This window comes from Bemisia tabaci, chromosome 2 (assembly GCF_918797505.1).
Source record: "Bemisia tabaci chromosome 2, PGI_BMITA_v3".
NCBI classification, from domain to species: Eukaryota; Metazoa; Arthropoda; class Insecta; order Hemiptera; family Aleyrodidae; genus Bemisia; species Bemisia tabaci.
In genome coordinates this window covers 51,725,957-51,740,534 of record NC_092794.1, presented here as the reverse complement: position 1 = coordinate 51,740,534, position 14,578 = coordinate 51,725,957, and the positions used below count along the sequence as shown (strand labels likewise).

At 40.3% G+C, this 14,578-nt stretch overlaps 1 protein-coding gene across 1 annotated transcript in view; it reads right to left on the bottom strand.

Moving 5' to 3' along the window:
• LOC109039486 (uncharacterized) overlaps positions 1 to 14,578 on the bottom strand; it is a 613,681-nt gene that overhangs the window by 18,596 nt on the left and 580,507 nt on the right. Inside the window, exon 6 of the mRNA XM_019054978.2 lies at positions 7,618 to 7,668. The gene's annotated coding sequence lies outside the window, so the exon portion shown is untranslated. The remainder of the gene's footprint in view (positions 1 to 7,617; positions 7,669 to 14,578) is intronic.

The window sequence follows — 14,578 nt, the reverse complement described above, 5'->3', positions numbered from 1 at the left end:
ACAGTCGACACCTGTTACCGCCGCCAGCTTGCCGGTCTTCGGGAATTTCGGGACGTCGCAGAATTTCTTACTTGTGTATTCCCTTCCCGGGAGGGTCCAGTCAAACAGATTCATTTGGATCGTATTCTTAGGCAGACAGAAAGAGTAACCAAAATTTTGTGTTTACATGGAAGGTGAAACACGGAGTAACACAAGTTGTTGGTTGATTTTTTTTTGTGTGGATTTACCGTGTGTTAAATCGATCAAATCTTAGAGTTAAAAAGACCGAATCTCGGTGTTGAAAAGCTACGACCTCGTCCAAAATTACGTGGCAGCCACCAGGATTGAGCGTGAATCTCCTCGGAACCCCCCCCCCCCCCCCAGTTCTCGAAGAAGGAGGAGGCAAAAGAGAAGGATGAAAGAGGGGAGGAACGTAGGATAAAAGAAGGAAATACACTTACTTATGGTAATTATTCATGATGAAATTGACTCAAACTGCAAATCAGATGCTTCAAAAATTGTTTGGAGGAGGCCCCCGGACCCTCCTTACGCCACGTCCCCCCCCCCCCCCCCCCGTTCGAGGTGTCTGGATACGCCTATGCTTCGGTGGTTATCCAATGAGCTGGCCACTCGCATGTCAAAACCTCTGGGTATTGGGATGAGAACAAGAGTACACAAATTCAGCTGGACACTTTTTTCATGCCCCGATGTCTCAGAGTAATCTACGGTTTGGGTCGATTTAACACAAAATTGTGTGGAGCAACCGTTTGGTTTGGTTTGATTTGACACAAAAAATGTGAGAAAGAGCAACAGTAAACACGGAAATGTGGAACTGTGTAGTCCCTCATTAAACAGTGTTGCTTTCCTTAGGAAGACCCACTTGGTTTATATTTTGATTAAGGAAGGATTAAGAAAACCCTCGAAATTTCATCATATGAAGGACGATTTTTGCGAACACTGGGTAAAATGTAGCAGTATAATTTTGAAAACGGATCCTTGCGAGGGATTACTATGATTTTTCACTACAAAAAGGACAAAATACGAGAGAAAAACGTCTATACTTTCAACAAAGATTAATGTAGATGTGAGCCTACCTTAAAATTTATAAAACTCGTGATAAATTTTCTTCCGTATTTTCTACATTTTGCAGTGTCACATCGATTTAATCACTTTCACGGTCCGATTTTAAAATTTATACTGTTAATATTACTCCAGCTTTGCAAAAATTGCCCTTTTCACGATGGTATGTTAAGGATCTCTTCGAACCTCCCTCAATCACAATATAAGCGAAACATGAGGAAAGGAGCAGTAGGAGAAACGAATATAATTACAACTCTTTTCCTCGTTAAAGACCTCTGAATTTAGGGATTTTGCTGTTAAAAGACGTCCGATGAGCTCCGGACTCAGAAATAAAACACGCGAATTTCGGTGAAACTTGGCAGCTCTGAGCGATCTTGGACTCACCGTGATCCCGTTTCAAGTGGTTGGATCGGTTTGCCCTTTACACGGACAAAAATGGATTGCTTTTATACATAGACGGTGTTGAAGTGCGTACAGAGGAAGAGGATGGCAATTTGTGTACCGCTTTTTGATTGGTCGCGCCGAAATCACGGCACTCTTACGACCGTAGGTAGACAAACTGCAAGATGGGGACTTTATTCAACCGTTTGATTTTCCATTTTGAAAGAATTCATAGAAATTATCACGAAATATACTGATTGTGGATGCACGTATATAAAAACCACGTCTACAATTCTCTCAAGTACTTTACGAAGCCTAACCGCTATACTGCCGTGCTAAGGAAAAACGCTGTATGAGCCTTTAGACATTACCATACACTGGAAATAAAAACACATTGGATCTGGAGTCCAGATTGGATTCTTGAAATAACCAGTTCAATTTTGAAATACGTGGATTTATAATAACACCCTGAGCAATTATAGATGGTTATTTGAGATATTAGATGACAATTTTTTGAAATCTTACTGTGTATGTTTATCACAAGAGTAACGCGTAATGCGTAACGCCTGATGCGGAAGCAATTTGGGGATCGCGCTTCGACGATATTCGAGGACTTAAAAACTCGGAAAGTAATTCAGGTATATACTCAAGGACTTTTCAAGACGTTACGAGCCCCGAAAAACGCTCTGCAGGCCAGGTGTATTCCTCGGGTAAAACTTTTCGGGGGAGCTGAAGATTCCGGGTTGCTAACTGGAGCATCTTTCACGGGTCGAGAGCAATGAGGAAGGGCAGAAGGCAGAGGCAGAGGGCAGAAGGCCTCGCTTTGGGTTTTACGGATTCTGGGCTGCAGGCTCGGAGGCCTCAGATGGAACGCCCGGAGCCACGGTTACATAGACAGCGGGCGACTCAAGGGCTACCGCGCCTAGTCTGAAAGGCGGGAGAATACGGACAAATCGGTAATTTGGAGGTTAGATCATGGAGCTTTTAGGGCCAAAAAGAGCAGTCAACCTATGGACTGAAAGCATCCAAAATGATTTATTATTACAATTGATACGAACCATCGTTCCTGAAACATGTATTTCACTTACTTACTTGCTGTATTTTACTCGTTTAAACGTATTTGAATCAGTGAGAACGAAAATGCACTAACTCGGTAACTCAAAAATGCTCAATTTCCTTAAAGACAGTTAATTTACACGAATGTCACTGAAGCTAGCGTATCTGTTCCAACTTGGACCTTTAAAGTGTCCATACGTACTTGTCTTTCGGCAGCAAAAATCTCCCTCTTAAACTAACTTCTTCGCCTGCTGTGCAGTTTTGTGTGAGTCTTGATTAGCTTCATTTTTCCGAGTCGGTATTTTTTCGTTCCCACTGATTCATTTATGATAAAATAAACCACAAACGGGTGGAAAAGAGGGAGTGCGCTCGATAGTTGAGAGGTGCAGAAATAAATGGGAATTATAAGGCGCCAGTGACGTCAGCAGCGACGAGGGAAAAGACGATCCGAGTCTTTAACTCTTTAGCTATAACTTTAACTTTAATTTTAAGGCCAAAGTTTCGATTTAGCCAAAAGGAATCACGACCACTTTAACAGAGTTTCTTATGCAGCTCAAACGAGCAAAACCGGGGCGTTTCAAATTTGCGGAAAAGTTTCGCTTCTTGAACTGCGTATTTCTCAGTTTTTTAGTTACTTTTCTGCGTTTTTAATGTGCGCATCCTATTCTACGGGTCATTTAACTGTGGAGAACTGTGTTCGCACACTGAAAAAAAAAACACATTGGATCTAGCGTCCAGGCTCTTAAAAACATCGACAAGAAAAAGTACTCTTCATTCAATCAGAATCTAGCTTAAATCAAGAACCAAGCCTCTTAATTTAAGCGGATTCCGTTTTGATTCAAGCAAACCTCTAAATGGATAATTTTGGAAAAATCGATATTTCAGACTCTAGATCAATCATTGAGGTATTTACGTGCTATAAATTATCTTCCAAGGTATTCAAACAAAGTCAAAAGTACTGTTTCCATTTTGTAATCGATTCCAGTGTATCGATATCGATGAACACATTATCGAAAACAGTACTAAGATTTGGAAAGATGATTGCGGGCACGATCATTCCTGGACGAGCGCCGCACCGTGGGCAGAAAAGTGCGCTATGTCCACCGAATGTTGGGTCAACGTTATGATACAACTATTCGATCTTAATGGATGTCCGTGTTGCATATGCTCTCATTTGAAGGCGCTTCAGCTTTGCCTGGTCTCACGAGACAGCCGTAAGAGGAATCTTCTGCGTGCTTTCGTGATTGCATGATGCTCACACAAAAGGCAAATTCTAAGGTTTGAAACTGGCACAAGGAACACCATTTTACTCAAGAAGTACAGCTCTTTGTAAAGTCTTATACTACTGTTTCTTGTGGAATACACTAGAAAAAAAAAACACATTGGATCTAGAATCCAGACTCTTAAAAACATCGACAAGAAAAAGTACTCTTGATTCAATCAGAATTTAGCTTAAACCAAGATCCAAGCCTCTTAATTTAAGCGGATTTCATTTTGATTCAAGCAAAAATCCGATTGAATCAAGATTATTTTTTCTTGTCAATGTTTTCAAGAGTCTGGACTCTAGATTCAAGGTGTTTTTTTCCCGGTGCAAGTCAATACTCGTCATGGTTCAGTAACCCATTCTGCTATGTTCTCTGAATCAGTAAGCTCAACTTTAGACCAATTTTACTCAAAAATTCGAGCGTTACGACTTACTTCGGTAGTAGCAAGGAAGCATCGAACCAGGCTCTGATGCGCGGTTGACTTTGCGCGAGCGACTCAGCGTCGCGCGCGGCCTGTGGAAACGGGGCTCGAGTCACGCTTGAGTCACCCGCGCGACGTCACCCGTTGGACGTCACAAGTGTGCCGGAAATGAGGGAAGACTGCTCGAGTATCAATCGGCAGATATCTGATAACGCTGTCCCATTGTTGCCGGATCATCCTCGTCGAGAGCACAGACCGACCTGACGCTCGCCGTGACATATGCTGTGTTCAATTTGGCAACCGCGGACGCCGCGGCAAGTGTCGCGCTGAACACGGAATCCGGATATTAAAATTTGGCTAGGGATTTTCGCACATTCGGTTTTGAGCCATTGGCGCCGGATTCGAGATCCGAGCCGCTTGAGACTTGACGGGGGGCCAAGTTCCTGCTGGGAGTTGAACGGGTTACTTGGAGAGTGGCGTAACCGCCAAAAGTCAAGTTTCGAGAAAGGAAGAAAAAACTTGATTTCTGGGACAATCTGTTGTTTCCCAGACAAAAGGGCGTAAAAGGGTTATTTGGAGAGGGGCGTAACCGCCAAAAGACAAGTTTGAAGGAAATAATTGAATCAGTGAGATCGAAAACACACCAACTCGGTAACTCGAAAATGCTCAATTTTCATTAAAGACCGTAAATTTTTGAGAAGTCATTGATGATAGCACATCTGTTCCAACTTGGACCTTTAAAATGTACTTAAGTGCTTGTATTTGGGCAACAAAAATGTTTTTCTTCGACTGATTTCTTCATCTACTGTGCAGTTTTGTGTATGTGCTTCGTTTACTTTCATTTTTCCGAGTTGGTGTGTTTTCGTTCTCACTGATTCAATTATGAGACTACTCGCTACTATTTCAAAAGTGTCCAATGTCTATTTTTGTCGAAACTGACTTAGGAGTGGAATCTTGATCAGCCATTAGAAAAGAATCGGAAAATAATTTAACTGTGTGCCAGAACAGCCAAAATCATTTTTAATTAGCGGTATTAAAAAAGTAGATCATAGTAAAACGTACAGAACTCAAAACAGTTGTTAACGGTTTTGTGACAAACCACTTTTATGGACATTGTACACTATGGAACTAGTAGCCTCATATGCAAAAACTACATCTCTCCAAGATCCGTTGTTTCCAAGACATAAGGGCGTAACTCCGTTTTAAAGTTGTAAAATTGACTTGAGCAATTAATCAATTTCCTGCAAGGATATAATTGTGCAATTCCTGTTCTGGATTTTACTTATTTTGGCGCTTTATCGAAAGAGAAAAAGTCAAATTCTTATTAGATATGCATAACGGGTTGTCAGAAAAAATGCAATTATAGGGTGAATATTTTGCGACATAGTAATGGTGTTACGTTCTGAAAAACGTCGGATGACGAATTTTTCATACTTTTGTTCGAAAAAACTAATTCGGCTTTTTTTGAAAGAAAATATTGACCCACCAATACCCACCATAAATGAATCAGTGAGTTCGAAAACACACCAACTCGATAACTCAAAATTGCTCAATTTTCATAAGAGACTGTCAATTTTTATAAAAGTCAATGAAGTTAGCGCATCTGTTCCAACTTGGACCTTTAAAATGCCCTTAAAAGCTTGTATTTCGGCACCAAAAATCTCTTTCTTAGACTAATTCCTTTATTTACTGTTCGGTTTCGTGTGTGTCTTGATTCTTTTCATTTTTCCGAGTTGGTGTGTTTTCGTTCTCGTTGATTCAAATGAGTCCAAAGTTGCGTATTAGGAGCTCTCATAAATAGATGCGCATCGCAGGAAAGTCGAAAAGACGTCTGAATGACGTCCTTTTTGATGCGGCCGCTATCTCGGTTGCGCGGTGCCTCCCCCGCACTTTACAGCGTGTGCACCTGTACATTTACAACGGTTACACGGACCATTGATTGCTGCAGATGGGGCATCACACGATTTCAATCTCGCTCCTGTAACGTCAGGGTGTATCTCAGTTTCAGCTCAGCTTGAACCATGTGCCTCGCATAACTCTTTGCTTTCCGGGACTCATGTGGAAATAGAGATCAGTGGCGTGGCGTGAATTGCGATGTATCGATTGTTCTGCCATTTAAACTTACGGTAAGGAATCGATTATTAAGGTGTTCGCTGCGAACACCCTGTTTATCGATCCTTTTTCATGGGTTTACATGGCATAACAATCGATCTACCGCAAAGCACGCCACGCCACTGATAGAGATACGCCCTCACGTCAAAAGAGCGACGATTTTCGGACGCCAGCTTGCCTTTCTCGGCGATGTGCATTTCAATGGTATGAAAGGGATGCATAATACGCAACTCTGAACTCGCTTTTTGTATGTTAGTATCGCTCAAAAAATCTGGGTAAATTCATGTTAACTAACTGCACTCCCAGATTTTCAAAAATGAAAGAGGAAAAAAATGTTTGAGCAAGCTCATCCCAGTTTTTTACGTTAATACATTTTCTTACTAATTGCGTAGATGGATAGCTGTACTTACTTCCATCGTAGGCAAAATTGTCCAGATGATATGCACTGGAAAAAAAACACATTGGATCTAGAGTCCAGACTCTTGAAAACATTGACAAGAAAAAATACTCTTGACTCAATCGGATTTTTGCTTGAATCAAAACGAAATCCGCTTAAATTAAGAGGCTTGGTTGTTGATTTAAGCTAGATTCTGATTGAATCAAGAGTACTTTAACTTGTCAATGTTTTCAAGAGTCTGGACTCTAGATCCAATGTGTTTTTTTTCCAGTGTATGGACCGAGTTAGTCAGAAAGGAACCAACCCACATTTTTGAAAAAATTGAATTGAAAATTTTTTCGAGCTTTACTAGCCGTATATCTCCTCCTGCCGAAAACTAAAGGTCGAAGACAGAGTTTAGTATGTGAAAAGAGGGGTTAAGGTTTACTTTCTTCATTGAGCCTCGTGCAGGAATACAACTTTACACCTCTTTTTCTCACTTCAACTTGATGTGGGTTGGTTCCTTTCTGATGAACTCAGTCCATATCGACTGTGAAACTACCAAACCACGTATCTCGGTTTGCGACGTCGCAGACTTCCTGTCATACTTTATTTTTTAAATGTAAAACTACTTAACATACAGTCTTAAAAATTTCTGTGATTTTTCCTCTTTGTGCGGAGAAAATTCCGTGAAAATTTCAAGGAATGATATTGATTTGGTCTACTTCAAAAAAATAAAATGTGAGCGTAGATTTTTATACACCGCAAACGAGATACGTGGTTTGGTAGTTTCACCGTCGATATGCGGTTAGTAGAATATTGCAAATAAAAAATATCACACCGGTGAATCGGGGAAAAACATCGAGTTAGAAGGGATTTCTAGGTTAGAGATTTGGTGATGTGGCTTCTAAATTGTGGCTGAAAGATAATAAATCAGAGGAAAATACCTGGTGGTGTGGAGGGGTCTCAAGCCAAGCGTATGAATCATTTGTCACGGCCTGTAACAGAGAAACCAAAGGAGGCTTTCATGAAAATTCGATGGTCGTCAACGAGGATGCGAAGGGAATAGATTCTACCGAAAGAATTGCTTTGAGACTCCATCACACACTTTTAACAAGGTTTACTCGCCGCGTGTCTAACCGGGGATTTCCGGCCCGGGGAAAAGCTCGGATTTTAATTTTCTCTCCCGACTTCTTATTACGACGAGCGTTACAGCATAAATCATGCATGACAGCTGTGTTGAGGCAGTGAAAATTTCAATCAATGGCGCTATTTTGGATTTTTCTCGACGGATGCGAAATTCGGCAGAGGGTGATCGAAATTTCGTTCGATAAAAATTTTCGCACGTCGACGGTGGAACTTCGGCATAGCACATCTCATTTGCAAAGTTTCGAAAACTCCCTTTTTATTTTATTTTTTAAAAGGAAGCCAAACCAACATCATCCTCACTGACAAAGATATTTCGACGGTGCAAGTCGGCAATCACATAACTCGTTTGCGGTGTCTGAAAATCTCCGCAACTATGTTATTTTTTTAAAGGAGAACAAATGGACTTGATTCCTTGAAGTTTTTGCAGAATTTTCCTCGCACATAGAAGAAAAATCACGGAAGTTTTAAAGAATTACCGTTGAGTAGTTTTCCGTTTAAAAAATAAAGTATGACAGGAAATCTGCGACGTCGCAAACCGAGTTATGTGATTGCTGACTTTCACCGTCGATTTGTGTTTTTGTGTTACTTTTGGTTGATATAGGAAGTAAAACACAAACCGACGCGAACTTTGTACAGTTTGCAGTGTATTTAGCGCAGACAACAATGAAGAGACTGGGAAAATGTATTCCTCCGATTGTAACGTTGGCATTCCTTTTCCGTTTTTTTTTTTTTTTTTTTTTTTTATTAAAGTTCTTCAAGAAATCTAGCTGGCATTTTCTCTTGTACTTCCTTTTTTGAGCTAACACTCTGCTTAGCACTAGGATCAATAATTTGGATTAGAGTTGTTATGGACGACGGTCCCCTCTCCATAAAAGATACTAAACATTTGCGAACATTCTCGGAATGTCTTAATAAGAGTGCTTCATAACACGATTAAGAAATCATATTACCACGGCAAAAATATTTACCCACTTAAAATCCTACCCCCAAGGTGTTGCGAGATTAGAAACTCATAGTTAGACGGACACTGCACTGAGAAAAAGAATGAAGTTAATGCACGTAAATACACAATAAATACAGTACGTAAATACAGTACGCAAATACAGTAAATACACGACTCCGATTTCCGTTCTACTAAATACGTTCATTCACTCTACGCTGGCAAAATGATTGAAGTTTCTTGCGAAATGCTGATTTCAAAAAAGAATCTCTGAAAGCTGTCGATATATAGACTTAATACACGAATGCTTTCCTTTTCGTCGTTTTACAATCCATTTGCTAGGGCTCCACGACGAAAACAAAGAGCCTCAGGGATGAGAGCAGAATGTCGAGACGGATCATAACTTTTGGTTCGAGTTCTGGAACCTTTATTGCTTTACACTCACAGCTAACATATCTGGAGGAGCCCGAGCGACTAACTATCGCACACAAAACTTTTCGATTCGCAGGAAAAAACATCAAGTCGAAAATAAGAGTTCAAGTGCCTCAAAAAGTTCAAAAGATATTCCGAGTCTTCAAGTTTATCAATAGAGTTAGGATGTTTCTGAAAAACACATCAACGCGCGGTTAGATAACGAGTTTCTAAGTTGTCTTCGTAGTTCAGGCGTGTATACTTTTATTTGATCAGCCGGAAAAGGAACGGACAAAATTGATTGAACCGAGGAAAGGCCGACACAAATTCCCGTTTAGAAGTTGGATTATTTCACAATTTGTGTGGTCTGAGGAGCATTTGATGACTAACGTTAAACTGAGTAAAAATTGTGGACGTAGGGAGATACGTTTTTAAAATTTAAATACAAAACTGCGACTTGCGAATTGTAAAAATCAGTAAATCTAGGGTAAATTAGTAAAAATTATTGAAATTAGTAAAAATGTAAAGCGGAGCAATCATGATGACAAACCGCGAAGCAACTATTCGTGCGTCGAGGATATTGTGTTGCCAACTCTCCATTTTGAAGGCGAACTAAAGAGTTATATACACCATCATTGGTTTGTACTCCTCTGAGATAAGCAAATACACATGTAAACGATTGTATCACTACAAACAAAGAATTTTTGGCTTAGAAGTTCATGACTAATCTCCTTCAATTATTGAGATTTAAGAGTCACATTCACATCAACATTTCCAGATTTTTTTCCTTAATAAATTTTCAAAAGGTTAAGGAAAGTTTTCCTCCAAAAATTATCGACTGTGAAACTACCAAACCACGTATCTCGTTTGCGGTGTTTAAAAATCTACGCTCGCATTTTATTTTTTTGAAGTAAACCAAATCAATATCATTCCTTGAAATTTTCACAGAATTTTCTCCGCACGAAGAGGAAAAATCACAGAAATTTTCCAGACTGGACGTTAAGTAGTTTTTCATTTAAAAAATAAAGTATGACAGGAAGTCTGCGACGTCGCAAACCGAGATACGTGGTTTGGTAGTTTCACCGTCGATATGGTCCATTTTTACATACATCCGGTCACGTATATTTTACAGATCCCCCACAAATAATCTAAATCAAATGATACTCGAGTGAGGCAAAAGTTGAATTCGGAGGTCAACGCTGTTGTTCAACCGATGATGATTAATGTACAACTTGTTGAGCAAAAAATTCAAGAGAAATTTAATGAAATTTAGCCTGAGTCTGGGAGCCTCCTGGGAGAAGACGTAGGGGACGCCCAGCAAAATCGTGGATTGGTGGCATTCAAGATGAAATCACAAGATGCCATCTACCAGATGACCTCTGGATCAATAGGCAAGGATGGCGATTAGGTGTCGCAGAGCGCCCGAGCGCGCTGTAAAGCGACTGGAATGTATTTATGTATGTAGCCTGAGTCTGGCCGATTTTTTTGTTAAATAAAGTCATTTAATAAGAAAAAACACAAAAATCATGATAACATTCAATTTTTGCCCCTTCCCACGGTTACAAAAAAAAATACGGATTTCATCGGTTCGGCAAGCGTGGTATAATCGGTGGTTGGATAATCGAGGCATTACACTGCCGTGCTAAGGGAAAACGCCGCATGCGCCATCAGACGTTGCCAAATTTCCTTCGATAAATACTGAATTTGTAGGGAAAATTGTATAATCGGTGGTTGGATAATCGAGGCATTACACTGCCGTGCTAAGGGAAAACGCCGCAAGCGCCATCAGACGTTGCCAAATTTCCTTCGATAAATACTGAATTCGTGGGGAAAATTTTAAATATTTTTCTCCAAAATTTTCAGACAATTTTGTACGCAATTTAATCTAAACTATCTGAAAATATCAATGAAAAATTTGCATGAATATCGTCAAGAATACATGATTTATCAAGGAAAACTTGGCAACTCTCGGCTCTTTATACGGCGTTCTTCCCTAGCAAGGCAGTACAGTGGTTCGAAAGACGATGTTGCAGCGATGGAACAGTCAAAAACGCGTCATCAAGTGGGAGAGAGCTCAACGAGAGATCAGTCACTCGGGCTAACAATGCATTACTCACCGTGAGAGAGGGCATTTTCAGTTGCTGCACGGCTTCGTTCATACATAATTGAAGCATTCCAGACTCATTTCTTCGATTCCGTTGCTCCCTCCGACTGCAGTGCATAAAACAATCCTTACTCTTTCTCAAGTCGACTCGACGGAGCAGCGGGTCTCTCGGCCCAGTAAGCAGATTAAATTTCCAATTATCAATTCGGAAAAGCCGGCGCGCCGCGGACGGGCATCATTCAGTTCTCGCTTCAAAAGGACCGCTCTGTTTATCTCCATACTTTGACCCCGTTTTGTTAAAGGAGCGTAAACGCCTTTCAAGCCGAGCCTCGTGATAGGGTGCATCGATACGACCCAGGGTTTCTGCGCAAAATTGACTTGAGAGCTTTGGTCAGCATCGTGACGATTTTAGGGTGAAGAACGTAACGAGAAACTTGTGTATCAAGTTCTTCCTGACAGGGAGTATCATCTTCATGCCCGGCCATTCTCCGCTCATCAACCCCTCTCTCCCGAATGTCAGTGTTTTTCTCGGAATTTTCGGCCATTCTCTATTCTGCCGTGCTAAGGGAAAACGCCGTATGAACCCTCAGGCGTTGCCGAATTTCGATTGATGAAACACGAATTTCCTGCACTGGAAAGAAAAAAAACACATTGGATCTAGAGTCCAGACTCTTGAAAACATTGACAAGAAAAAATACTCTTGATTCAATCGGATTTTTGCTTGAATCAAAACGAAATCCGCTTAAATTAGGAGGCTTGGTTCTTGATTTAGGCTAGATTCTGATTGAATCAAGAGTGCTTTTTCTTGTCGTTGTTTCCAATCTAGACTCTAGATCCAATGTGTTTTGTTTCCAGTGTGGTAGGCTTAGGAATATTTTCCTCACAATTTTTCAGATAATATTGTTCGCAATTTCTCCTGAAGTTCCTGAAAATTTCGAGGAAAAATATTCATAACTTTCCTGAAAAATAAACATTTAATTAAAGGAAATTTGGCAACTCTAGAATGTTTATACGACGTTCTATAGGGCGTTTCTCATTTTTTAAATTTTCGTATTCGAAGGAGGTTCTGATCTTAAAAGTTGATGTGGGGTTAGATTAGAAGCCTCGCGCAATGAGAAAAATTAAGGTGAAGCCGGGCTTGGAACTTCGCGATTTGGCCACCATGTCGCGCTGCTCAGAATAGCCGCATATATTTGCCAAAATACTAAAAGCCGTAATACTTATTCAAGATTGGAGATGCAGGGGATATAGCTACATACTTGAAGAACACTCAGTAAAAGAATCTTCTCAAAATTCCCCACAAAAAAAGTCTTAACTACGGCGGAAAGTAATTCCCATTGCGGCAATGGGAGAGAGAGAGACATAACATGAAGGAATCCGTTCCGCGTTCGGCCGTTGCTGCTGAGCTAAAAGTTTCAGCCGTACTTTCTCTGCGCTTGTAATTCTAATACCCAATATATTTGGCTCAAAAAAATCAAGCAAAAAATAATCCATGTCTTGTGGATCTACTTTTTGTAATTCGAGGAATATTATTTCAGTAATCGTCGAGGAAAAGTGAAATTCTCAGTGATGACTGGTGGCGCTATCTCTAATCTTGAATTATCCCTAATCAAACCCTGGATTCACCTTAAAAACAATTTTTACTCCGTACTCAAACGACTTAAAAGACACAGGTTAAAATTTGAGGTTTTGAGATAGAATGACAGTGTTTTCCTAAGGATAACGCCGAATTACGTTCCTACAGACCAAAAATTTCGTCCGTTCGATCGTATCTGCGATACAAAAGCCGCAAAACACCTGAGAATGGCGCCCGCAACGAGAGACACAAGGAGCAAAACGAGCGCGCTGTAGCACAACGCGCGCGCGTTCTCTGCACTGCTCCAGTGGCGTGGCGTGAATTGCGATATATCGATTGTTATGCCATTTAAACCTAAGGTAAAGAATCGATTATTAAGGTGTTCGCTGCGAACACCCTGTCTATCGATCATTTTCCATAGGTTTAAATGGCATAACAATCGATATATCGCAATTCACGCCACGCCACTGCACTGCTCAAGCGACATGCCGCACGCACGCACCGAGCTTACGCGGGCCCGAAAGTTCCCGGCTGTTGCAACGCATCATTATGAGTTGGCCTGGACCTAATCTAACGTTAGAAAACAGTTGGTGTGTAAATATATCAAAAAGACACATCTTCTGGGTAAAATATCGGATATAGGGGTTTCAGAACATTTTGTCAATGATTTTTTGTCCGCGCACCTTTTATGTCCAGCAGTTTACGCTCACACGTAAAATAAGCATAAGTGGCTTAGTCCAAGCGTTGTATTTTAGTCGGTATGTAAAATTATATTGACAATATCGAAATGAGAAATTGAGAGGGAAGGAGGTGATGTTATGGTTGCTCAGTTTCTAAATGAAAGGTAATTACTTACTCCTTTTGAATCATCTTTTTAAATTGTCATTGGTGAAAATTTGGTTTTATTTCTGTCCTTAAAATATTCGATATACAATATACCTTATAAACGTATAGGTACTTTTTTTTATTTAATTTAATTTTTTCTTTACGAAATTATTACTTCATTTTGAAAACATTTATATTTTTAAAACGTGACAAATATTTCTAAAACCTTTTCCAAGCGACATTAATCTCAATGAGCCGCAGTTGTGCCGACAGAAATTGCAAAAATGAATAAAAGAGGGGAAAAAACCAAGAAGCACGCAATCTTTAGTTTTAACCCATTTGTACATCGATCTTTTAGAGTCAAATACGTCAAGTTTTGAGCGTTTGGTTGCGCGTACACCTCGCTGCAGCAAAATAAAAGCACAAAATGTTAACTAAAAAATTAAAGTGCCTTGGAAATCATTAAAGTTGACACGGAACCACCAATATTTAAAAACACATCAAACTATTACTCTCCTTTGATAAATTGATACATTTTTTTTTTTATTTTTTTATTTTTTTTTCATCAACTTAAATGAGAATAATCAATGTGGAGTGTGCAAACATTTCAAAATCATCAGTTAAAAAACGCTGACTATGCGAGTATAAGTATTAGAGCCTAACAGAGCGGAGCGGCGTGCTGCCAGCGTGAGAGGCTCACTGGCGCCTACAAACCTAAGTGGATACTTCACGCATTGCACAATGCTTGAAGTATCCACTTAGGTTTGTAGGCGCCAATGTGCGGTCCGCGCTGGCCGCCCGCCCGCCGTGCGGCGGCGCCTGAAGCAACTATTTCACAACAGAGGTGTTGCACAGTATTATACGAAATTGAACGTATTAAGAATGAGAGGCATCCTTTAGCAG